Source organism: Pleurodeles waltl, chromosome 6 (genome assembly GCF_031143425.1).
Source record: "Pleurodeles waltl isolate 20211129_DDA chromosome 6, aPleWal1.hap1.20221129, whole genome shotgun sequence".
NCBI lineage: Eukaryota > Metazoa > Chordata > Amphibia > Caudata > Salamandridae > Pleurodeles > Pleurodeles waltl.
This window is the reverse complement of record NC_090445.1, coordinates 1,640,299,242-1,640,305,090: the sequence shown is the minus strand read 5'-3', so window position 1 is coordinate 1,640,305,090 and position 5,849 is coordinate 1,640,299,242.

Here is a 5,849-nt window from a genome sequence, read left to right as displayed (position 1 = left end):
TTCTGGAAGACCCATCTGCGCCCAAGGGGGGCAGAAAGCCCACCAGCAACCAGGGACGTTTTTTTTCTCCAAAATAAGAGGGTGAGGGTATGGCCATACCCCCACCCCAAATAAATGGTGCCAAAGTTGTTCTGCCGACCATTGGGCAGATGGAGCAATTACCCCTGATCCACACCCCGAGGGGGGGGGAGGGCAGAAAGTCTACTAGATGCCAGGGAATAAAAAAAAAAATAGTGGGGTGGTAGCTACCAACCAGTATGGGCCTGGTTATGCCCCCACCTCAACTGATGGGGGTAACAGTCTTTCAGCTCTCCCCCGCACTCTAAAACATCTTATCCCACAGCAAACAAGAAGACATTTGATTATTTTGGGTTTTAGTTTTACATTTGGGCCATGAGAGCTTGGCTAACTCTCAAAATCGTCCCACTTGGAATGGTGAGGGCTGCACTTTATGGACTTTGGGACGCTGCCATGTTGAAAAATCTACAAGACCTAGACACATCTGAAAACTAAACACCTGGGTGATTCAAGGGTGGTGTGCTTCACATGCACCCCACACCATTTTATTACCCACAATGTCCTGCAAACCTCCAACTTTGCTTGGAAATCACACATTTTTCCCACGTTTTTGTGAAGGAACCTTTCGGAATCAGCAGGAATCCACAAAATTCCTACCACCCAGCATTGTCTCATCTATACCGATAAAAATTCTGCTGCACTTGTCAGCCTAAAAATTATTTTTTTCAAACTGCCCATTTTGGACCCGCTTTGATTCCCCCTCAATTTAGACATGTTTTTGGCTCTTCCCTGTCACAAGCACTTGGCCCACCTACACAAATGAGGTATCATTTGTACCGGGAGATTGAGGGGAACGTTGGGTTGTATGAAATTTGTCCCAGTGCAGTGATCCCACACAGAAATGTGGGAAAATATGATGTTTTTAGCTACATTTGAGGTTTGCTGAGGATTCTGGGTAAGAAAACATTGGGGGATCCACGCAAGTCACACCTCCCTGGACTCCCTCGGGTGTCTAGTTTTCAGAAATGTCTGGGTTTGGTAGGTTTCCCTAGATGGCTGCTGAGCCCAGGACCAAAAATGCAGGTGCCCCCCGCAAAAGCAGGTTGTTTTGTATTTGATAATTTTGATGTGTCCAGATAGTGTTTTGGGGCATTTCCTTTGGCGGACAGTAGGCCTACCCACAAAAGTGAGGTACCATTTTTATCGGGAGACTTAGGGGAACGCTGGGTGGAAGGAAATTTGTGGCTCCTCTCTGATTCCAGAACTTTCTGTCACCAAAATGAGAGGAAAAAGTGTTTTGTGGCCAAATTTTGAGGTTTGCAAAGGATTCTGGGTAACAGAACCTGGTCAGAGCCCCACAAGACACCCCATCTTGGATTCCCCTAGGTGTCTAGTTTTCAAAACTGCACAGGTTTGCTAGGTTTCCCTAGGTGCCGGCTGAGCTAGAGGCCAAAATCCACAGCTAGGCACTTTGCAAAAAACCGCTCTGTTTTCTTTGTGAAAATGTGATGTGCCCACGTTGTGTTTTGGGGCATTTCCTGTCGCGGGCGCTAGGCCTACCCCCACAAGTGAGGTACAATTTTTTAGCGGGAGACTTGGGGTAACACAGAATAGCAGAACAAGTGTTATTGCCCCTTGTCATTCTCTACATTTTTTCCTTCCAAATGTAAGACAGTGTGTAAAAAAGACATCTATTTGAGACATGCCCTGTAATTCACATGTTAGTATGGGTACCCTGGAATTCAGAGATGTGCAATAACCACTGCTTCTTAACACCTTATCTTGTGGCGATTTTGGAAATACTAAGATTTTCTTGATACCTATTTTTCACGTTTTATATTTCAGCAAATTAATTGCTGTATACCCGGTATAGAATGAAAACCCATTGCAAGGTGCAGCTCTTTTATTGGCTCTGGGTACCTAGGGTTCTTGATGAACCTACAAGCCCTATATATATCCTCGCAACCAGAAGAGTCCAGCTGACGTAACAGTATATTGCTTTAAAAAATCTGACATTGCAGGAAAAAAGTTACAGAGGAAAAAGTGTCACAAAGGGAGAAAGCAGAAAGCTGTAGGTGTGAGGTAAAGGGGCAGGAAGTGGCCGTAAATGGCTTGAAGAGGCCTGAGATGCCTTTAGGATTACGCTGCCTCAGTATTCCGTGTTCAAACATTTAAATGCAGCAGCCACGTGTTTAAGAGGAGGGCTTTGGGCACCGACATGTTTTCACCCTGGTACCTTCGTCTATCTTTATTTCTCCACGTTACTTCCTCTTTCCATGTGTGCCACATTCTGCAGAACATTTAGAAAGCGGAATGTGCCTCTAAGGATTGTTTTTGTGCAGAAAGGTGCACAAATACAATCCTGCCTATTGGAAATTGGGTTATTCGTTGAGGGTAGTGTAAATGCTTCTCTAGCAACAACCACAATTCTTGTTAGGGTGAACAATAAAAGTCACTGAAGGGACCTTTGCTTAACTCTCCCTCTGTTAGCTTGGCACAAAAGAAGTCAGGTTTAGCTTAGAGGTACTGTGTTAATCATTTATGAAGCACACAAACAGTACTAAAGGGAAAGCAGAAAAATCACAAACCAATTAAGGACCATTGATTAAAATGTAATAAATAAAATGAGTCCAAAACAACAAAAATCCATTCATAAGAACTTCAAATTTACAATTTTAAAGGTTTATGTAAATACAGTGCCAAGAAGCAGAAAGGTATAACTGTGCGTTTCTGGTCATGCTGGACAAGGACACAGTCACAAGTTCAGACTGACCGTGATGGAGTGGCGGCCGGATACACAGACCATGTTAGTCCAGCTGAAAAGGTTACCTTCTCAAAGTCTGGTGTGCAGAGTTCAAAACTTCAGGATTGCTCAGGAGGAGCTAAGCGTATGCCTGCTAAGGGTCACGGACTTGGGCAGGATCCTCTTGGGGATTAGGAATTCACTCAAGCAGAGGCCAGAAGATCTCAGGTAGGGCCAGTCGCAGGTCCAGGCAGATCCAGGCAGGGCCAGTTGTAACAGGTCAGCTGGACAGGAGCTTGTTGTGTCCCTGTATCTCAGAACAGGAGATCAGCTAACTGACCTTTTGAGTCACCCTGGTTAGCCTCGGATGAAGAGAGCACGTCTAGTCTTCCTTCTCAGAGAGCAAGGCAGTCCTCTAGCAGCAGGGCAGTCCTTTGGTGAGGAAGGCAGTCCTTCTGTAAAGTGGTGGGATTCCTTATACTACCCCCAGATCTGGTTCTGGAAATGTCTTCCCTTCCCTTGTCAAGGCTCAAAGAAGTCTAGGGTGACAAAAGACTACTGTCTGGTTCCTCTACGTGGGCTGGAGGCAAGTCCTTTGAAATGTAAGTGGGGCTGGGTGGAGCTATGTCCCCACTCATCCTGACAGGATGGCCCATCTTCTCCACACGTAATCCCCTTAGTATTACTGTCTGGAAGGACTATACAAAACCTAAAAGCAGAACCATTTATAGTCACATGACCCAGGACACTGGCAGAAGGCAAAAATGGTTAGGGCAAGAAAATGCCAACTTTATTAAAGTGACATTTTCAGAACTGTGTCTTAAAATCTAGCTTTATCATTAAAGAGGATTTTAAATTACAATTAATTTGAGTGTAAACGCCACATCACTATTTGCTCCCAATCAAATTTATCATTTATTAAATGTAATAAGGTGATCCCATGTTAGTCAATGGGAGACAGAGGCCTTACGGTATTAAAAAAATACTTTAGGGGGTTTTCGCTACAAGGACATGTAAAACTTAAGTACACTTGACCTATCTTAAGGGTGACATATGTATTAAAAAGGAAGGTTTAGTCCTGGCAAAAGGTTTATTTTTCCAGGTCGAAATGACAGTTTACAACTGCACCACAGGCTGCAGTGGCAGGTCCAAGATATTTTTTAACCCCCCCGGCCCATGTGCTAAGCTTTTTGTTGGCTATTTGGGGTAGTTCACCCTTAGGCCTTCATAACGTTTTTGTTATCCATGTCAAATTTGCGTCCTTTTTTCCAGCATCCTGGGGATTCTAAAGGTACCTAGGTTTTGTGGATTCCCCTGGAGGGGACAGAGCAATTAACCAAAATGCAGCTACATGTTATTTTTTTTAAATGGGAAAAAATTGCGGCAGAAGACAACATCTGTTTTTTTCCCTGCAAATGGCATCAATGAAGGTTTTGTGGTGCTAAAATAACCACATTACAAGCTTTCAGGAACAGGCAGACTAGAACCAGAAAGCCTAATTTTCAACACAGTTTGGGAATTTTACTGGGACATACCCCATTGTTCCTATTTTTTGTGCTTTCACCCTTTTTCCAGTGAGTGACAGAAGTGGGTCTGAAACCAATGGTGGAGTCCTGAAAAGTAGACACAATTCTGATTCAGCAAGGGGTCATTTGTGTAGATCCTTCAAGCTTTTCGTATAGAAAGTAACAGTTGAATGAAAAAAAAAGACATTGAGTTGAAAAAAAAACCCCGTAATTTTTGCCTAAGTTTTCATCTGTTACTTTTTCCAGCTATGGCAGATTTTAAAACACATCTACCGTTATGTCCGGTGGACCTTTCTGGTTGGGGGGGAGATATAGAGCTTGTAGGTTCACCAAGAACCAGAGGTACCCAGAGCCAAAACATTAGCTGCACCTTACAATGGTTTTTCATCCTGTACGGAGTATACAGTAATTCATTTGGTAAAATATTAAAAATTAAAAATAGGTAGCAAGCAAACCTACATATTTTGGAAATGGGCACAAGATCTGGAGTTTAGGAGCAAGTATTATTTGTACATCTCTGAAGTTGGGGGTAGCTATACTAGCATGTGAATTAGAGGTCATTTCTCAAAATGACTTCTTTCTTGCACACTCTCTTACATTTGGAAGGCACAAATGTAGAGAAAGACAATTGATAATAACACTTGTTCTGCTATTCTGTGTTCCCCCAAGTCTCCCAATAAAAATGGTACCTCATTTGTGTGCACGGGCCTAGACAGGAAATGCCCCAAAATGCAATGTGGACAGATCGCATTTCTCCACTGAAAACGGACTCGTTTTTTGTAATGCGCCTTGCTGTGGATTTTGGCACCAACTCAGCCACCACCTAACAAAACCTAGCAGGCCTGTACATTTTTGAAAACTAGACACCTAGGGAAATTAGGGATGGGGTGACTTTTGTGCCTACCACCAGGTTCTGTTACCCAGAATCCTTTGCAAACCTCAAAATTTGTCTAAAACACATTTTCCCCACATTGCTGTGATGTAAAGTTTTGGAATCTGAGGGGAGAAACAAACTTCCTTCCAACCAGCATTCACCCTAGTCTCCCAATAAAAATGTTACCGCACTTGTGTGGGTAGGCCTAGTTCCCACGACAGGACACGCCCCAAAATGCAATGTGGACACATCACATTTTTCCCGTGAAAACTGAGTTTTTTTGCAATGTACCTCACTGTGGATTATGGGCTCTATCTCAGCTGGCACCTACAGAAATCTAGCTAACCAGTACATTTTTTTAAACTAGACACCTAGAGAAATCTGGAATGGGGTGACTTGTGTGGCTTGCACCACATTTTTCTACCCAGAATCCCCTGCAAACCTCAAGATTTGTCTAAGAAACACATTTTCCTCACTTTTTAGTGCAAAGTTCTAGAATCTAAGGGGAGCCACAAACTTATTTCCACCCAGTATTCCCTAAAGTCTCCTGATAACAATGGTATCTCACTTTTGTGGGTAGGCCTAGTGCCCACAACAGGAAACGCCACAAAACGCAATGTGAACACATTACATTTTCCCACTGAAAACGTACTTGTTTTTGTGATATGCCTAGCAGGGGATGTCCATG